Genomic DNA, 22424 nt, shown 5'->3' on the forward strand with positions numbered 1-22424 from the left:
GTTGCAGGGATGGCCTTCAGGGTCAACCGTTTTTCTAATTTTTTTTTACCGAATTTAAGTTAAAATTCTTCATAATTTCTCAAAATGGCATTTTGATCTAAAAAATTTTCGACCCTCTGTTATTAATTTTTATTACATGTCACGCTGGTTTATTATATATAATACGTTCTATAAAATCACATAATTTATTATCATTTATAATTTTGGTCAAGTATAAAAAGATTAATGAAAGATAATTAAATAGAATATGCGCTATAAAGACTTATTTATGTAGTTAGGAGATAATAGAAGACAAATATTAGCAGATGCTCGAGTTGTGGTGCCTAATCTCTTGTGTATCCAGCGATCTATATACATATTATATGTATTATACTAATAAAACGGGGGTTTTTGAGAAATATATATTACAGGGTAAAGCTACTGGATTTAATAGTGTATAACACCCTTGTAAAGTCATCCTCTTTCATTTGCCCAGGGTTTTAAATTTTATTCGGGGGCTGTGTTAGCATTGTTGCACAAAAAAGGAATACATAAATCAAAGCGTCGTATACAGACCGCGAGGTAACAATGATATCGGTGTGCTTTAGATCGTTTTTGTAGTTACCACCTCTACCTCTTACTTTGTAGTCTAGTCTAGTGTTATGTAGTGGATCTCGATTGTGGATAATTCTTTGGAGCGCTACCGCGTCAAAGGAATTGAAGGAATTCATTCTATCATGGCATTTTTTTGCGTCTAAGAGGCGCGACCACAATGCCGCACGATGACAAATTACTTTTTAGTCGTCCAAGACAGAGTCACAAAGTGTCGTGAAAATTTTTTTACAAAAAAAAAAAAAAAAAATAAATAAAATAACCAATAATAAAAATGCAAATAAAAGTCAGTTACTTTTTCAGTTGATTAAAAATATACGAGTAATAAAAATAAAAGCAAAGTGTTTTTGCAAGACGAAAATGAGTGATACAAACCAACGAAAAACGAGCAACACAAACTCTATTTACTCATCGACGACAATTCGTTCGTAAAACTGTGTACAAGAGTTACGAGTTCACGAGGCGATAAAGTCTGGGCTCGTAACACGCCCTGAGAAGAATAAAAGTGAAAAAAATAAAAATAAAAAAGAAAGAGAGAGGGTACAAGCAATGCTGAGATTTTGTCGGCGGTTAGTTTGTTTTATGGCGAACCCAATGTTCAGAAGGAAGTTTGTGCTTATTCTTTCTGGTCCATCTGCGCTTTATGGCCCTTTAAGGAATTTAGCTTAAACATAATTGATGGATTGTACATTTGCCAAGTAAATAGTTTGTTTTCTTTGTCTACCATTTATAGCACACATTACAACACATACTATGCACCATACACTAATCTATCAAGGTAGATATTTATATCTATACCTTTACCTATCGTGTCTTAGTCTATAGTGTACTAAATAACACTATTTCTTACGGTTGAAGTTACAACTCACGTTTATCGTAAATATAAAACACCAATAAATTATTTCTGACATAACTTGAGCAGAATGTCCTGTTGTGCAGTTCAAAATTTAATAGCGTTAGAGTCAAATGTTCATAGGTAACTAACTGTGACTGTAACTATAAAATCCATTCATGAGAAATAATGTCTAAATTTGAATCTGACTTTCAATGGATCAAACTGCAAGCGTGGGTTATTTTTAACGATATAATCTATTGATAAAATTTTTAGGTAAAAGATTGATAAATATAATTGTAAAAAAAAATTTGAATTTTCTGTCCCAAAGTTCAGAAAATATATTTTTTTATTTCTCTTAATATTCAACAAATTTATTAACCGTATAATGTATTTTTGTATTATTAATTATTAGATGATTTTAATCACTTTATTTTCATTTTTGACAATTTATCAATTTTTTATAATTTGTGGAAAATTATTCCTAACTTTTTGGTTGATAAGTTTTTTTTTTTTATCATTAAATTAAACCGTATGTGAGTGACAAGTGAAAAACTGACAAATTACTATTTTCTTCAGACTTTTATAAATTTTTTTTTAGCAATTTTCGGTGATTAAACAAAGGTGGAAATTTTACAGATTATGTATCACATTAATAAAATTGTTTATGGCCAAATCGATTTTATTTTACTGATCTACAAAGTCTTTGAAATTGATAAAAGACTGATATCATAGCTGCAAGCAGAGAATTAGGGACTTATTTTATTTATATTTTTAAAAAAAGATAAATAGTTTTTAAAGTACCAGAGTAAGGCGTTACGTTTGGTGACAGACGATCAAAAGGTCACAGTGTCATATCGAGAAATTTATTTTTGACTAAAAAAATTTATTGAGATAAACCAGTTACAGTTACGCTTTAGCTTGGAAACAAGAGAATACGGGGAATTTTGGTTTATAATGATTCCGAGACTAAAGAGGGATGCTTTTAGTGTGAGACAATCGGGAGTAGCGACGTCGAGAAGATACTGATGAAGGGTGTAACGGAATAGAGAAAGAGAGAAAGAAAAAGTGAAGGGAGAAAGGAATGATTGCTTTTGGTAACTAGCGATGGGTTCACAGTTTAGTATCAGAGTTGTGTCTTTTTCCAGGACTGGATCGCCTCTGCTTAGTTTTGCGAGAGCATGTGCTTTGGGCGGTAACCAAAACGAAAGAGATATAGTGGTTTGCTCGAGTATTTATGGTATATCCTTACTCTTACTCTTAAATACTTACTCGGGCTGATATATATGCTTGACTTGGAATGTCTCACACACGACACACTACACATAATTGTTTCGAGAAGTGTGAATTGCGCGGTTATTAACTTCCCTTGTTATGGCTCTTTTAATCATTTTTTTCAGAGCTCACAGCTATTAAATCTTTTTTATATCCCGAATACTTATTAGCGAATGAGTGAGGCGTCAATCTTAATGGTTAATGTTTTTTTCTCAAAATTATCTGGATACTAGAATTGGAGTCATTAATAATTTAATACACAAAATTTTTTTTAAATCTATTCAATAAGTTAATATATGATTTAAAAATGATTTTGTTATATATTTAACAACGTTATGGTAGGATTAAAAGATAACAATACGTTAAATTAAAAAATTTGATTTTATAAAAATAATTAAAGTCTAGTAGAATAAATTTATAAAAAAATTATCAATATAATTAAAGAATTTTACTGCAATTTATTGAAGAAAATTTTTGTAACCTTAATACTCATTTGCAAAATTCTAGTAGATAAAATGAGATTTTTAATTAAACCTGTCTTTTGTATTTTTACATAGTTTGTAAAAATATGAAACGTTCGTTTATGGAAATTTTTTTAATAAATTTATGTTCTAACATAGAATTTAAAAAGTATAATATTGTCATAAAAATTAATTTCCAATAAATTTTGGTCGGAAATTACTTATTTTTTTTAACAGTAAAGAATTTTATTTCATTAAAATTTTGTTTGAAATTGTGATTTTTGTTTGTCAAAATTATATTTTAAAAGTATAATTTTTTGCAATTTTTTACTAGGGGCAACAAATTATTAAAATATATCCATTACAAACTGTAAAAATGAAACTGTTCTTTTTCCGTGTAATTGAATACATACTAACTATAAGTATAAGGCTCTTTTTTTTTTTTATAAATTATTTAACAGAATATAGTCTGTCAATAATTGCATGATGCGTTATAAATGTGATAATTATTTTATAGCTGTTTTTTCACTGCAATGTAAATTATCAAGTCATAAAACTGAATCACTACACTCTATATATGTTTAATATTTGATGCTGTCTTGTAAGTATATTATTTATAGGCTACTTCATTATATATTTATAGAGTATATATTTTATATTGAATTTTATTAAATATCAACATCTTTTTTTTTCAATCATAATTTATCACTTTATTTATTAGAGATTTGATATTTTTTACCTTCAACTGGATAATACATTTTTAAAATTTCTCATACAGTAAAGTTCGATGTAAAGATATATTTTTTATGGTCGATGATATTACATAAAATAATTTAAAAAAAGATAAACTTGATATGGAAGATCTAAAATAAGAAATTTTTTATTGGGTCGTCAGATAAATCGAGTAAATCGAGCGTAAAAAAAGTATAAAATGGGGTAAGACTATCAGATATCAAACAGGTATTCCTTTGTAACTCTGGAGTGATAATTGGCTGGATCGAAAAATGAAATAGAAGCCTAGCATGAGAAGAAAAGTATATACGTGCGTCAAAAGGTTTACTATTCGCTATAAGAAAATATAAAGGGCAATAAAAGACACCTGAGAAGCCTAACTGGGGCAATTAGTATCGGATGTCGATAGATCGGTCCTCTGTGTAACAACCTGTGTAAAATAGCCCGCGGCTGCAGCCCAGCAGGGTGCAACCTGTAAAAAGTTCCAGTGAAGAGACTGCCAGACTAAGACCATTCATTCATTCGAGAATATTTAGGACAGCGCTAATGGCTCTGGCAGTCTCAGCTTCTCATTCAGAGCCAGATCCTGCTTACTTAGAATTTCACGGGATAACATATATATATATATATATATATCGTTATACGTTGCATCGGGTGATATCCAATTCATGGGAAACCATAAGGTTTCTCGTCCTCTTCACGAACTGCTCTACTGTATTTTACGTATTATTATTATTATACTCCTCATTCTTTTTGAGGACGATTATGCCAAAATTATTGTTATTTTCTCAGATGTCGACGTATTTTTAAATTTCACTTTGCCCCGAGGAATTTCGAGACTTAAAAGACTTTAAATGACATAAATTACCCAGCAATCCAGTTAATCTTCTTTAAATTAAATTCTGAGCTATTATATATCAATTTATTTTAAGAATAAGAATATTAACAGTTAAAAGAGTCTATACATTATTAAATAATATTTTTATTCGTATTATATTGACATTTATATATAATAAAATAAAATATACAAGGAAATATCTACAAGTATGAATAATAATATCGAAAAATATTTATAGAGATTCTGGTATTTGGTATGATTTTCACTTTATGGCCAGCCGGAGGGTATTATTTATCGATAGACGATGGGTCAGAGACGTAAAGACCACCCTTGGGATTCTAGTTGACTGCTGATTTTCCTGCTCGATAAATATCATTCGTTCCGATACTCAAAGATACCCGAAGGGTTTCCCTGGAACCCCGGCCATCTAGTCTGGTATAGTCGGTACTCTATACCATATACTTGCTACACACCATATATTATTATACCAGAACTATATACCAGCCTCTCAGTGTAACTAAACTCGAGGGGCTTAAACTTGGTTCTTGTTCCATGTGCTTGTCTTTTATTCTTCCATGCATCTGACCTCTCACCCCAAATTTGGCTTATGAAATCCAAAGTTCTTGGTTAATCTTCAATAAAATACTCAAATAAGTTTTTCATTCATTAGTACAATAATTTTTAATTTTTCTTCAAAATTTGCACCAAAGTTTATTATTATTTTTCTTTTAAGGGACTGTCCGTGATTTTATATTGTATTGTATAATAATATTATATCATAACCTTCAGCGCAATTTAATTTATTTTTTATAATCACGAATGTGCAACATTGTATTGTGTATTCTGTTACATATTTATCGATTAAAAGTTTGATTACATTGTAAAATTATTTATTTGTTTTATTGTATAATATTTGATGACTAGTTTTGCTATCGGATTCTAAAAATCAAAAAATAAATAAATAAGTGAGAATCGAACATTGAATAGAGGTTGCTTTACTAAGAGTGAGAGTAGTTCAAAAAACAACAGTAGTCCATTTCCGTTTCTCATCAGAGCACGGATTGACCATAAAACTAATACATCCGTAGGGAATCCTACTTGGAGGGTAAGCTACTCGGAATTTGATGTGAACCCTATAAATCCAAATCGAGTCCCACCCTCAGATTCATCAAGGACCCAAATACTTTGGTATTGTCCAAATTTTTCAGACAAATTCGCCACGTGGCTTTCAACCTACACTTTGTGAATGTACATGTACGCGTGGAACAAATTGAAGAGCCGTAAAATCAGTCTATTAAGAAAAGCAGATAAAATCCTCCGATAATTTAAAACTTTAATTAAATGCATCTAATGCATTATTGATGAATAAGTAAAAATAACTTAAACATTTGGAATTTGGATTAGACGTTGGATCCCATAGTCGCGGTAAACTCGAGAATTTCGGCCCCAAAGAGGTGAATTATGAAAAACGGTAACTATTATCGTTAAAAAAAAATTGGGCAAGGTTTTACAGCCTCTTTTAGCAGCTCCAGGAATCATTGCGAATTCAAGTTTCATTTTTTTCTGTGAATCCGTTCATGGAGGTAGAGGATAAAAATTACAGAAAGGAAAGAAAAAAAAGTATAAAAGTGGTCAGGATTACTCGAGTTTATTCCTAAGAGTCCGCGAAAAGTCTTTTAACGTCTTTTGGGAATTTCTGGTGATGGTTTCGTCGTCGGTTGATGCTGACCGGGCCATAAAGATAAATAGTTACCCGGCAAATTTACACAATTTGGGGTAAGCGACGCGACGGGGCTCCGGTTCAATATCGCCTGCTTGTTATTTTATTTCTCTCTCGCCAGTGTATAGTATATAGTATATAGATGACCAAAAAAGAATTTTTTTTCTTTCGTCTTTCTCAGCAGTGTGATGGCGATAGCAACAGACTCTACTTTTATTTTTTTATTTTATTTTATTTCTATATACTATATACTACACTCTCACGACGTTACAGTACATCAGTGTGGGTTTTAGAGTGTAAGTTGTATCCGTAAAAAAAAGGCCAATCTACGGAAATTGGTTCGTTGCTCTTACCAATTTCCGACCAAGACCCGCAAACACTCAACCATCCTCAGGTCATTCAGGGTGAGGGTTAATCGTCGTTAAAACGATCCTCGTTAACGCGCCGAAAAAACAATTTTTTTTTGGTCAGTTCAACAATATTTTTTCTTCGCCGTAAATCTACTGATTTTTATCTCCACCCCCACCGTCCACCGTCCACCATTCCATCATCTACCTTTTCCTCAGTCTCCTTCTAACTTAAGTTATTTATTTTTTCCGTAACCTCATCTTCGAGTTCCTCAGCTCGCTAAATTCCTCTGGATAAGCGATAAATCGAATCTCGATTAACGTCGACACGATTTGCGGTTCACTTTTCAACACCCATTGTAATAATAGCGTCAATTATTTATTTGTTGCATCAAGGTATACACGATTAAATTTGTGTTTAAGTTTCAGTATTGTTATATACAAGCTAAAATATTAATTTATTTGGTATTATAAAAAAAGTGTTTTCTTATTTTTATTTTTATATTTTTTATTTTTAGAAAAAGATAAAGAACGTTCTTTTTCCTTCTGCGTGGAATAAGATACAATTTTAGTTCGCTGGACCACCGACAGCTCTTTCTTCCTTCGATCATTAACATTCCCGACGCAATTGCCCACCCCCACGTCAACGGGAACTCAGGTAATTTTTTTTTTACAGCATCAAAGTTCTTTTTCGCTATGTACCGCAGCTTAACCGCGAAATATTACTATTTAATCGTCGATTAAGCTAGAGTAGTTTCTTTCTGAGGCCCAGGTGGCAGCACCGCCCGATTTAGTCTAACAGTAAGCTCAAGATACTTCAACTTTTGTTGTAATAAAATATTTTTTTTATTTATCATTGCTATAAATTTTATAAATTAATAAATAAATAGATAAATGACATTATATATTGTCAATAAATAATTAGAATAAACTTTGATTCTATAAAAATGATAATAATAATAAAATTCAATATTGAGTTTGCGAGAACAAGTAAGAAGAGAAAAACAAGAGAGGGGAAGTAAGATAAAATATTTAATCTCAATTCGAATAATATAAGAGGCATTTTGTCTCTTGAGTGTCGCGCGCGGCCTCATCACGTGAATTACAGAGCTCTTGCGGTTCGCGGTGCCGGAGAGTCGCGTGGATAGGCGGAGAAAAGAGGATGAGAGCTTGAGCATCGGTCTACAAAAGATAAAAGAGTAAATATCTTTGTCATCGTCGTGATGACAAGGATTGTGCCTCAGGATCTTAAATTCAAGGGTTGGTACGCTCGGGTCAAATAATATTAAAGCGATGCCCATTATGTTACCATGAAAAATAAAAATATAAAATTTATTCTGAGGTACAGCGATGATGAAGAATAAAATCAAGCAATTTTATTTGTTTGATGAAGATTAAGAAAATTTAATCAACTTGCCCTTCCGCGTGTTTTTTTTTATCTTTATATTCATGAATATAATAATTATTGAATAAGTGAGTGAAATTTATAAAATAGCGTTCGATTACTGTGATTTAATGATTGAATTTGAATATTAAAAATGAAAATGAATGTATGTGTTTGAAGAGATTGAAGATGAAAATGTATACGGATGTAAAAGAGTCGTCATTGGATTTTATATATATATTAATGTTGAACATGATCGCGATGTCGGCGGCGCACGTCTCGATAAAATGAGGAGCGGCAATGGCAAATAAATCGCCTCGCCCGCGTCACGTTTCGATCCGAACCGAGACCGAATGCTCATGAAAGCTTATGATGGACCCGCACGAACCGCTCTCGATGCTTTTGATCTCGCCGCTCTGGTCACAATCTTCCTTGGTCCCTGGACCCCGGTGGTATACGATCGTAGATCTGCGGTCCAGTTGACATGGATTTTTACGTCTTACGTCTCTACCTGTTGCAATACTCGCTGTTATGGCTGAGACCATCGATTTTGAACTTTTTAATTTGTCGTAAACGCTAGTGAAAATTTAATTAACCGTCTTTCGTTTTCTAGATGACTTCGGGCTTGGTTTTATAAAATTCAATTAATTTTTATTTTAATAATAGTAATTTACTTTTATAGAGTCTTAAAAATGTATAAAAATTTTATTTATTAACTATTTTTTTTTTTTAATTAATCATTGCTTGGAATTTAATTGACCAGTATTATTTGATCGGTAAATATTTATTTAATCAAAGTAAAAAATATTGAATTAAAACAAATAAGTATAATTTTTAAATTCTCTAAAAATATTTCAATTTTTAAGTTTCTAATTTTTACATGAATAAAATTGAATTATAATTTTTAATGTTGATTTTTCATTTCTTGGTAAGATGATTTTTTTTTCCAAAAATTAATATTAATTTTTAATTACATTTAATTTAAGATTAAAGTTTACTAAGTGAAAATAAAGATTATTTAAAATAATTGAGGTCGATCTAAGCCAGGAATCGAACCTAGATCTTCCTAATTAATTTTTGGCTCTACCAGTTAATACCTCGTCTCTATCCACATGCATTATGTTGATAAAATAAATGAAATACTATCAGAAGAAATATTGATTCGAAAAAAAAATTACAATACACTTTTTAACATTACACTGATAGAAGGATTTATTTGTAACAAAAAATATTTGTTAATAGTTAACAAATTATTTTTATTAAAGACCACTTTTTAGTATTAAACAATTATTTCTTCGTATTTAAAATGATTTGTTTGTATTTAATAGATCTGATATTCATTTTTAAATATTAATAAATCTTTTTAAATACTAAGAAATATTTTTTAAGGACTGAAAAACTAATCAAAATTATATTTCTTCAGAAAGCAAAAATTATTTTTGCCCAAGAATACTCAACTGCTAACAATAAAAAATCGATTGAACAAATATCTTTATTACATCATTATTGGCGTAATAGAATATGAAAATTAATTATTTAAATCTAACATCTAGTTACAACACAAAAACTCATATAACATAATAAATATATTATCAAAATAATATATAATATATGAACGTTATTAAATATAAACTGTAATATGCAACTACATTCGGATCCAACATTGATTCGCGACAACTCAAGTATATACACTCATATAATACATATATATTTACATATAAATGCGCGCATAAGTTCATGTATATAATTTATACTCTATCATATAAATCAAGCCGAGCATCACGCTTGGATTCAATACCGCGGAATCCAAAAATATACCGACTATTCCTGTCTTCAATGCATGTACTGGCTATAGACTTCCTTAATATACATATACATCACAATAAAAAAACCGTCATACATCCATCGCGTGTATCCAATATATTTTTGTATCTAATACGTTATAAAACAATATTTTATTCCGGGTATCACAACTATTAACTCCATAAGCTTCTTCCCGCAATTCTTGCTCTTTTGCAGTATTTTAATCGCGCTGGCTCCTGTGTTTTGTTATTCAGATCTCATACCCTTGGCACAAATAATATCCATATCCTCCGAGTAGGCATACACACAGTTAAAATAATAAATTTAAAAATAACAAGCTACTCTAGAAAAATTAATACCCACTTATTCGACGCGATCATTAACTCATAACAACCTCGTGCAATAAAAATCAAGTGGTTTAATTATTTGTTATTAAATTTTATTTCTCTATTCTATAGGTATACATTCACCATTAAAACATTTTTATATCAAGTGCCTTAACCTCTCGTAATTTTTCTTTTTAAATGGTTACTTGATCCAAGAAGCAGTTGCGAAATAAAAATAATTCGTAACTTTGAGGATGTACTGAACTACTGAATTTATAAATTATACTAAATTGTTATTGTAATAAATATATATTTAATAGATATGTATTAAATATTATAACTATAACTATTAATTTAATAAGTATGGAAAGTCACAAGAATTAATATTGTTCCGGCGGATACATATTACAAAAATATATGCGGCTAGATATTTACTAGATTCACAAACCGTGGGTTATAATTCGCAATGACAGCGAGCAATCTTTTATGATATTATTGCATCCATATATATATATATACATTTATACATAAACATGTGAGGTAAAGAAACAACCTGGTACACGATTGGTTGCACTGTTTAGAACACACGCAATCACATATTACCGACATATTATTGTTGTTATTTTGTGGTTTAAATTTTATATTTGTTATCGTGTCGCGATTACTATAAATTATATACTACTATATGAATTATCAATTATTCCCTACCTTGTACGTTGTAATATGACTCGAATTTGTGGTTTTATTTTTTAATCATACTGTAATATTTTAACGTTTTTTTTAAATTATGTTTGACTGCAAAAATAAAAAGTTTGCAAAATCCAAAAGTGCACGCCTCATTATCTCATTTTTCACAATAAAATTGATTAAAATAAAATATAAGAAGCAAAATAATAAAAAAACAGAAAACTCTGCTGTCGTTTAGTGGCGCCACAACTCTGAAGTGAGGAAAAAAATACTATAATAAAATGTATAGATTGATATACAAAAAATCCACAGTCATATATTAGTTTTTTATAAATAATAATTTAACGACAGTGAATTGAACGCTTATATTAATTGAAAAAGTCTGTCATGTATTATTTTAGATAATAAAAAAAAAAAATTATTCCGGTACGATCATTTTTTCGACCAATTTCCCTGCCACATACACCCATCCATACACGGACGTCCAGAAAAGATTATGTTTAATGTTATTATTTACTATGCACTGATAGAAGGATTTCTTAGCATTTAAGAAGATTTCTTTGTATTTAAGAAATCATTTCTTAAACATCATTTTTTAATATTTAAAAAATATTTCTTAAATACAAAGAAATATTTCTTAAATATTAAGAAATATAAATACTAAGAAATATTTCTTAAATACAAAGAAATATTTCTTAAATACAAAGAAATATTTTTTAAATGCTAAGAAATGATGTTTAAGAAATGATTTCTTAAATACAAAGAAATCTTCTTAAATGCTAAGAAATCCTTCTATCAGTGTGTTAAACAAAAAAATTGTTATTGAAATATATTTTATGTGCCTGACAAATTATTTGAATTGATATACTTGTACTCATATTAATCTGTAAGTGCGATATAAATAACAAAAAATCAATTTCAGTTTCGAGAAAACTGCTTTTTTTGAAATGTCAAGAGTAGAGCACAACCTCAACGCTTCGCTTATGAGGCGTGCAAAAATGTTTCAAGCTACATAGCTGTTAAAAGAGTTGACCAAGTTTGAGAGCCATTATGGTGGATATTTATCAAAATGAAATATTATTAATGGAAGAGTTAAACGTCGATTTATTAATTTAATAATAGTTTTATTGCAAGAAACAATCTCACGATGGAGAGAAACGGAGAAGCAGCGTTGCATTTTTGGCGTATCATCCGGCGCGACCTGTTGGCGCGGGAATTTATAATTTTTATTCAGCTGTGTACTGCTGAGGCTGAGTCTATAATCGTATATGCAAATGGTCAGACATCAGCAGACAGTGTGCGGCTGAAGCAATCGTCTCTCGAGCAATCGTGACTTATTAAGTCGTTCTAATATTTTTTTATCCGATCACGAGAATATTTAAACGTAAAACCCAGTATTCCGGCAAATGCCTACCTTGACCCCGACTGCATAGCAGGTCGTTAATAAAATGATAAATAAATGCCGTGGAATAATAACCACTGTTTCCTAAAATTATAGATATTAATTAATAATTACCCACAAAAGCAAAATATTTTTTTTTTTATGGGCAAAAAATATTTTTTTTTCTGCAATATTTTCTGAAAAGGCAACCAGTGATTTATTTTAGTAAAAATTTTCATATATATATATATTGACAATAAAAACATTTTTTATCGCTTAACGTTCAACGACAGGAAAATGTCAGTAGAACAATAATTAGTTTTAATAAGCAGGCACATATATTTGCGTGCAGCTTAGCTCACAATAGAGACGCGAATTTAAAATTTATTTTTTTAATTCAAGGCATTTAAATTTAACAACATGTCATTCCTGCATCCGCATTACTAAAAAAAAAAAATTCCAGTTACGAGTTACGACTTTCCGGGAAACGTTGACAGATTTTTTTATGCGTAAAAGAGCCAGCGATTTTTTAAAATTATATTCTTTTATTTGAAAATTACCCCCCTGGCTGTAAACAAGAAAAAAATCTACAAACAGGGACTTTTTATTGTAGATTAGACATTACCTGAAATTAGCCCGATGTAATTCAAGATTTTCTTTAGAAAGCATAGCTCCTTTCAAAACTCGAGGTTTTTTATAAAGTCAACATTCAGCAGTCAGCATATTTTTTTTTATTACTAATATTACCTTTATTAGAAATACTTGAGTATTGTAATGAAATTCTATTTGATAAATAAAAAATTAATTGTGTACATTTACGATTATGAGTTTTATCGGATAGATCAAGTGTATCAGAGTCGGGGGCTTAAAAATTCATAGAGTGTAGAGTCGTCATTTACAAGCGATACATACAAGTAAAATTGTTTTGTCCGTATCCGTATAATATAACATTATATATATATATATATATATATATAAATATGCACTGACAGAGTAGAGCAAGCGTCTGAGTTGTTCGTCACTTGGGGTTGTCATACAATTCCATTGTGACGACGTGCCCTACTCACGACGTGGGAAATATGGGGGAGCATTGAGCATTGTCAAGCTACCGATATTACCCAGTCTTTCTGTACTATATGTTATATAAATATATATCTATATATCGGTCTATCCTCTACTGTATTGTGCTTCATTCTCTTTATCTTATAACACCCATAGCTAATCAGTCGATCGTGTGCTCAAAGGTTAGCTCGTACGTGTACGCGTTGACAAATTTTACGTGTTGTGTTGAGAGCCGAGCTGAAGCTGAGATGATAGATATGTATTCGTACGCCATTTTCCATTCACTGATGCGGTGATAGGGTTCTCGAGATGACGGGCCTATTTACACGATGATCGAGCGATGATAGCTTTCAAACTTTTTACTTTTTAAAACATCAATTACCTCTAGCTTCGCTGAGATAACTGATACGTTCACAATCACTTCAGATTTCATCTTTTGATTGATTAAATTTTTGATACTCTCAACGCGTGTCATAATATATTTTTTAATTAACTTACGAACGCTCTCAGATTATCCTAACTCAAAGTTAATGGAGGCAATATATAATTTTTAACTTCCCGCTAAGAAAATCGAAGATTTTCAAAAATCGGGCAGTTATTGGTTTTACCCAGTTTTTCGAAAATCGAGTTTTCATCAGATCTCGACGTTTTGAGGTCCTAGGAAGCTTCCCTGAATGTTTTCGCGATGATGTCCGTGTGTCTGTATGAGCGTGCGTGCGTTTGTGTGTGTGTGTGTGTGTAACCCTTTTATAACTTTTGAACGGCTTGACCGATTTCATCGCGGTTGGCGCCATTCGAAAGGGTTTGACCAAACTTAGATTTTGAATACACTTTGGACCGATTTGGACCAGTAGATTTTGAGAAATCTTAAAAAAACTACAAAAAAAAATTTTTTGAAATGTGGTTTTTTTGAAATTACTTTTAAATGGCTTTACCGATCAATTCCAAAATCTAATCAGCTCTTAAGATCAAAAAACCACGCCGATCACTGCAAGCCCGGTCAAAATCGGTTGATTCGTTCGTGCACGGAGAAAAAAGTATTGCTATTGTAGCGATCCAGTGGATCGTGAACGTAGTATTGTGATTAGCTCAAAACAGTATTGTCATTTTCACAATATTATAACTTGATATACTCTATACTTCGGATTCTTATATTAACTTTCCATGGTATGTGAATATGTCAAAACGTATTGCGATCATAAAGAAACGTTTCCTTAAGGAAGTAATTACTACGGCGAAACGGATCGTGATTATCACGATCCACGACGCCTTCAGCGCCACCACGCATAACCAAGTCTGAAACTTACGAGTGGATTTGTTTACAATTTTGGTGATGAAATAGTGATAATTACATAAATTATTGAATTAATAATAACAGCGATATGGATGATTGGTTTGTTGATAAATTACTCGAGTGGAATCTTGAAAAACGTGTCGATTTTTGAAGGCTTGTAAAGAAATAAATCTTTCTATGTTAACTGTTTTAATGCTGTGTCCGTGGTTATTGTATATAATTCTACTGCGTTGATAAGGAAAAATAATGTACATTATATATTGTATTAAATAAATAAAATTTTTGTTTCCATAAAAGTCTTTTTTAGCATAAATGATTTGATCCCATACTGTTTTATACAAAAATATGTTATTGTATAAAATACGTACATTAATAAAGGAGTAAAAATTTTTTTCTTACGATAAAAATATTTGCCTCTTTTAAATGAATATTTCAATAATACAAATTTCTAGGCTAATAATAATAATATTTGTAAAAATTAAAAAAAAAAGTCATATAAGATAAATTCTAACAATACTGCTGTAAGTCATTTTATTTAAACATTTTTAAACCTAACCCAATTCTTGACTGTCATAATCTACACAAAAATTTTTAACTAATCAAGCTACAAAAAGAATTTGTATTTATGTTAATAACAATAAAATACCAAAAAAATAATAATCTGCAATAAAATATAATTAACATTTAATTAAAGACAACTAATCATCTATAAACCATAGCAATATAGACCCTCAATAGAGACACTCAATATCCGAATCCATGTAGATCGTGATAATCATGATCCACTAGAATGGGCATATACGCATCTAAAGTATAGTCATGCGGGGATCGTGATCATCACTATACTGTATCGTGGTAATAGCAATACTTTTTTCTCCGTGTGAGTTATCGTTGTCGAAAGAAAACCGAAAAAAGTGTTTTTTCGGAATTACTTCGAAATTTCTGGCTCGATCGATTTAAACTTGAAGATTCTTCATGGGGCTTTAAAAACTGCGTTGAATGCCGCTAACCGCGTAAAAATCGGTCATTCATTCAAAAGTTATTGCTGTTTGAAAATTCAAAAAATTGTGTTTTATTAAACTGCTATTAGAGTTTTGAGCTCGAAGAGCTCAAAATGACACAAAAATCATATTTATGAGCTCGAAGAGCTCAAAAACGTAATGTGTAATTTTGAGCGCTTAAGTACAAAATGAGTGGAAAGTTGCAGGGATGGCCTTTAGGGTCAACCGTCGTCCTAATTTTTTTTTTTTTTGTAATTACAGAGAAGTGAAACTCACACAGTAACAAATTTTGCGTTAGTGCGTCGAAAAATTTTGTGTTAAACATTTAACACTTTTATGTGTAAATTCAACATTTATTCTGTTAAATCAACACAAAAAGGTGTTAAATATTTAGCATAAAAATTTTTATCACAAAATTTTTTGACGCATTGACCCAAAATTTTTTACTGTGCAACTATATATATTTTCAGCCATAAAAATTGAAAAATTATCGATTTATTTTTTTTTTTTAATAAACATGTTCTAGATAAAAACAGTTAATTTTCAAAAAATTGAAATAAAGTTAAGAATTTTTTAAAAAATTTGAACCTGATGTAAAAAATATCTGACATATTTTTTGTAAAACTCCTGGATTATTTAATCGATTAGACACCAGAAGACATTGAGAGCAAATAGTCTTAAATTTGAAATTGAGGTAGTAACTACCACCAGACATCGTACTAGCACAAAAAATCGGTTCTATTCCTTTCTGACATCCATATATTTTTTGTGGAAGGCATTATGTCAACGCGTCACTTAATCTTTTGCAGGAGGGATGACACTTTGATATGTAAATATACGCACTGCAGGATACCCACACACATACATCCAGGATCGTCGCCACCAGCGATCTGAATAACACATCCACACAAATATACTCACCAGGAACCAGGCACACATTTATGCGTGAACAAAACTGCCGGCGATGTGCATTTGCTCGAGTGAACGTGCCACAATGGGGAAGGCTCTGTGTGAAGACTCAGTCACAAGAAAGACACCAAAAATAAAAGAATTGAGCGCGAAAAAAGATAAAACATCATTCCCTTTTACTCCTGTAATATAAAAACTTCAACACTCGATTCAATATCAGGTTCCTTTTTCCCAACGAATTGAATCTAAAAAGTAGAAACTCAGTCCAATATCAACTCCCATTCTTTTCTCATAACCAGGATTCAAATTTCCCGCGGCTTCATGCATCCTATCTTCAACCGGTTAAATTTAAAAGAGCAGCAATAAAAAATCAATCACTAGTCTCTCCGTTGCCTTTCAATCAATGAATATGTTCTAGACTAATATAAAATATAATTCATGCGTGCATACATGTATATAATTAGCTTGAATTTTCTCTCATTTGACTGAATATGTGATACTTATGAAGTGCATATACATGGACTTGTAGGTACCTGTATTGGAAAAAGTTGGATTCATACAGAGTCAACAGCATACATTACACTCTCGAGACTCACTGTAGAGGCCTAATGGCGCCGTATCGCTCGGTAATCTTTGATTAATCGGTCTTTTAAAATTACCTTACGGTCACACCCTTAGAATGAAATGACTCGAAATGATAGCAGTCGTCGATAGGCACGGTCGCATGACAAACAGCAATGTTGCTGACATGTTTTGCTCACGTTATATTACTCTCCTCTCTCATTCTGTTCGTCGTCATCGTCTTGCTCCTTCTTATTCGTACATAGTATTAACTTATATCTTATAAATATATAATGCACTCGCTGCAACAACTTTGTGATACTGTATTGCTGACTGCAGCTCATAACATATAACATGTATGCATTAATTTTCCTGAAGGGAACGTTGGCCGGAATAAGCTCCAGGGTACCCTCTGCTCTGCACCGCGGAGCAACCAGCCAACCAATGCACGCAGATCATCATCCATAATGTGTATGTATGTAATGGACGTAATTTAATATTAACGACGCCATTTTACCAAACGACGTCCTCTGGATTTATTTATTTATTTTTTACGGCATTTCAATTTAATTTTTACTTCATTTTTTTTTTTTCAATCGTAATTGAAATTTTTTTGGTGCAAAATCTAAGTTAGAAAATAATTTTTACGGGAATAAATGATTTTACGGAAATTAATTTTCCGGGTAATTTTATTATACTTTACGTATAAATAATTGAAGGATTGGTATCAAAGTATGACATAAGATCGACAAAACGATTGATTTGGTTGAACATAAACAATTCATAAAAGTTTTATTGTATTAGCTCAAGTCTTTACTTGATGACCTCATATGTATATTTATATACATGTATAATTTGAACACTGACAGGTAAAGCCTTCCCACTGTCAGGTTTTACCTGGATAACAGGTGAGGAGGCGTTTCTTCGTCTCGGCCAATAACGTTGAGAGGCGGAACAAAAGCCTTTTAACCGCGATTTCTCAGCTAAGAACCGCGTGGATGTTTGTTTTTTTTTTTCACAATATTTTTGTGTACATATGTACAATGTACTCAATAAAACTACAATAGAAGCATAAATTTATAATTGCCAGAGTGTTAGGCAAGCTCGATTCAATGTTGCAAAAAAGAGCGAACGTGTCTGCAAGAGGGTGGCTATTTATAACACTGAAAACAAAGGGAGACTAGGAAACATAAATAGTATTTATTTTTATTGTTTAATTCTTCAGGAGTAAATGAAATAGGAAATGATAAGTTAATTTTTGTAATATTTTAAGCGTTACCAAGTAATAAAGCCACTGTAGATACGTAATAATAATATTAATTAAGTAAAAATGGACCTCCTGAGAAGTTAATATCGTGGTAGCACATCAAACTTTAGACACGGCTGAGGTGAAGAGTTGCTGAGCCTCCCAGCTGTCCTCCCACGGTTTTCAGATTACAATAATTACCGTACTTATTATTATTTGTTCTTTCACACATATACTTTTTAAATATTTTTTATTACTTATTTTATGTTTGGAAATTGTTTATTTTCATTGAAGAATTCATTAGTTGGATCAATTTTCTCACCTTCATCCAAATATGAATTCAATTTATTAAAAGTTTGATACAGAAAAAAAAGTTTTTATTAATGAAAATAATTTTTCAAAAGATTCAAATTTTTTTGGAGCAAAAAGAAATTTTTTGGGACAAGAAAATTATTTCTCTATCGAAGACTTTTGTTTTCTATTTAGAAATTCGAATTTTTATTTTCATCAAAAAAGGATCATCTTCGTACTCTCTATTTACAAAATTCAATTTAGAATAAGAAAAGACAGATCAAAATTAATCTTAAGTTATAACATACACTGAAAAAAAAAAAACAAAATTATTATAATTAATTTTTCGACAAAATAATATCAATATTAACATCTAAAATATTATATAAACATATCAACTACTTTACTTGATTTAAGTCAAATTTACTTTCATCAATTTCACCAATTATACAGACGAAAAAAATATTTTCGTTAATAATTAAGATCATATGTTCTTGTATCAAAAAAATTTCTTTACAGTATTTTTTTTTTTTTTTTTTTTTTTTCAATGTATGATGTAAGCGGAATTTTAAATTCAACATAATTAAAAAAATGTTTTAAGCCAAACAAATTCAAAAATAAAAAAACCACAACTTAGTAGCTCAGACAGGCGCAAAAGATCAACTCAAAAGTCAGCGGGACCCAAACAACGGAATAAACGCTCTACCACCGAACATTTGATTCATAAACGCACGTGCTCCTGGATCCAGCCATAAGCCAGTAAATGAAACCCGAGATCAGTAATCACGATCACGACTTTATTTTATAACATTATTTACTTTTTGTCGTCCAAGTCTGTGAGTACCACCCGGGACGATAATTCGCGTGGAGGCTCTACGAGTCCTGCCGCCTCGGCGACCCCCGTTGCGTCATCACCGCGGGCTGAGTTACGCCCCTGAGATAGGAGCCGCGCGCGGCACCCTTTGGCCTCGCGACCAAAATTCACGTGCGATAATTTATATTTTTCATTTTTTATTCGGTATTTCACTTTTTTAAGCGCTTTTACATGATCCCAGTGAGCCGAGCGGAGATAGAGCGCTCACGGTTACGATTGACAGGCATTTTTTTAGAGGACAATGAGGCTCCGGTGTATAGTTATGGTTATTACAGCTTAGAGCTGTGCTGTAACCTCCAGGTTAGTTGTAGGACGAGAAAAAATAATCGCGAACCCGTTTTCACGTTAACGCCCACCGGAAGCAGCTGGGAGCCGGCAGAATGAATGCTCCGTGAAAATATGGGACCGAGGATCCGATTACGCGTGATATCAAAGAGAATTTTTATTTTACTTACTTTATAATATGTAAGTACGTTGGTGACCGTTTTGGCTATTGAACTGCTGCCGAACCCTTCGTTGTTTAAGTCTTTACAGCCTCTCTCCCTCTCGTTAAATTATTACTATACAATATAAATATAGTAGCTAGTACCTAACCAGTTCATATGCGCATCAAAATACATCGAGTGGTTTTTATAGTTTCCGAGAGGGGTCGTCGCAAAAAATCCTAAGGAGTTGCTTCAAAAAAATAGTGTCGCGAGTATGAGTATGATTGATGAGCGCCGAGAGATGATCGAACGGCTTGAGCTCCATGGGCTAATTGAGCGGAAGCTGGCAGTTCATGGGCCATAGTCCAGATATAGCAGACAGAGGATCGGATAGGAGGGAAAGTTATGGCGTAAGACCTGACACCAGGACAAAAAAAATTTTGAATTTCTAACAAGAACTCTTGAGAGTTGAGTCTGTTAGTGATGCTTCTAATATTCTCCGAATAAGTTTTAACGCATCTGCATGTGTAAGCTTCGAGCTGTTACCTACATTCTCACAGATGACGGCAATTTGTTGGTCCTTTGGAGCTATCATCCACGATGCATCCAACATCTGTCAACCAGGACAAACATCGGGCTCGATTATTTTTTATGATTCAGTTTTATGTTTTTGTCGAATTTAATTTAAACCAGCGACGAGTCGAGCTTTTTATGGTCTTTGCTCTTGTTTGTATGATATGTGTTTTGTTATTTTATTTGATCTTTTAGATTTTATTTCGTTCTTACTAACGAGAAGTTAATAAGCTTGTCGTAGGCCCAAGGGGTGGATCCGGATGTTTAACAAGTTCAAAAGCACACTACCTGTGAAAAATTAAACATTCGAACACAATTCAAGAGCTAATGGAGAACGGAATTCCTATGGTCCCGCTGACAGGTGGCTTCATCACCAACTGTGGCACGTTGCCTTGTATCTTATGTATCTCAGAAGACAACACAGAAACAGAGACACATATTTCTCCTTTTATTTGTTTCAACGTATTTAAAAACGTTTAAAAACCCGATTTAAGAGAAAACAATCTTTGAGATTGCGGTCCAAATAATATTTTACCGACAGAAGAGAAACGAATAAAAAATGGTCGCAATAAGAGGTGGAGTTCTTGAGGATATCCATCCAGTACAGGATCCAGGCAAGAATTTTCTTTTGTTCATAAACCGACACTCTTGCGGCGGTATATTTACAAACAATAAAAAAATTCTAGCTTTTATATGCTTCGAATTTAATACATGTTTTCAACTCTGTGTTTGCTCAACTTATTAAGGGTATACACCTACCTCTGTCTGTTTTATTAAGGTCTGATTACTACCGAGTTATTTAAATAAATAACTTCAATTTTTTAAAACTCAATCTAATTATGAGACCAATCAATATTTCTTCTAGAAATTTTAAGTATTTTCTTCCTTTTGTAAGTGTTTTCTTCTTATGTTTTACCAAAATGTCACGTACAAGACTCGCCCTAAAGACTCGAGTCCTCAAGTGTTACCGAACAGTACCAGCGAGCGTTTCTTTTGATCATTATCAGAGAAATGATTAGTACAAGTTGGGACTTTACGTAAAAGACCTCATTTATTCTTGGATCTTGTATCTTAACTTGGTACAGAGAAGAATTGGAATCCCACCCCAAGTGTTTGACTGGCACGTGTATAAAGTTAACGCCTACCTATAATGAACGCATCATCAGCACGTCCAAAATTAATTCCAAGCAAAACAAAATCCAAATTGACAACTGGCTGGTTCGTTAAAGTAAATTGTCTGCGTTTTCTTGACGTAATCATACTTATGACACACTTTTATAAATAAAACCAAAGGAGGACATGCATCCATGAAACTAAATACAGATTGAAACCTTTTTGTCACATAACAGCATGTATGCTGTGTCTATTTAACTTTGGCCTTGCCTCCACCGTCCTTTTAATTTTGATTCAGCTCTTTTGCCATCATCAGCAAAAGCAGCTGTATTCTCGAGTATATGTTACGCCCACGACCCCGCCGAGATAATTTGGAGCCTTGAACCACGCATGATGTTGTGAGCGTTCCAGCCCGTACTTAAGGGTGCAATCTTCTTTGAACGGATAACGTGCGTTCTCTGGCTGGCCCCCAGGGTGCAATGTGTAGTGTGTAGCGCCTCAGCACGCGTTAAGGCGTACCAAGGGCACCCGTTCAACCGCCCCTGACGACCCCTAGGTGGTCCAGGGCGGCGTTGGGTGGAACAGACTTGTCATATTTCTCGGATGTGTGCCGTGACCCATCTGAAGTAACAATAACCAGTCCAGATTCCGTTCAACCTACTTCTAATTCAATGTCCCATTACATATATGTGTGTCTT

General features: G+C 32.2%; 1 long non-coding RNA gene across 1 annotated transcript in view; it reads left to right on the plus strand.

Moving 5' to 3' along the window:
- Nucleotides 1–640: 640 nt before the first annotated feature.
- Nucleotides 641–22424, plus strand: part of LOC123266131 — a 33318-nt gene continuing 11534 nt past the window's right edge. The window contains exons 1-2 of the long non-coding RNA XR_006509711.1: nt 641–1289; nt 7315–7454. This is a non-coding gene — a long non-coding RNA (uncharacterized LOC123266131). The remainder of the gene's footprint in view (nt 1290–7314; nt 7455–22424) is intronic.

The sequence above is a fragment of the Cotesia glomerata genome, linkage group LG1, assembly GCF_020080835.1.
Source record: "Cotesia glomerata isolate CgM1 linkage group LG1, MPM_Cglom_v2.3, whole genome shotgun sequence".
Taxonomy (NCBI): Eukaryota; Metazoa; Arthropoda; class Insecta; order Hymenoptera; family Braconidae; genus Cotesia; species Cotesia glomerata.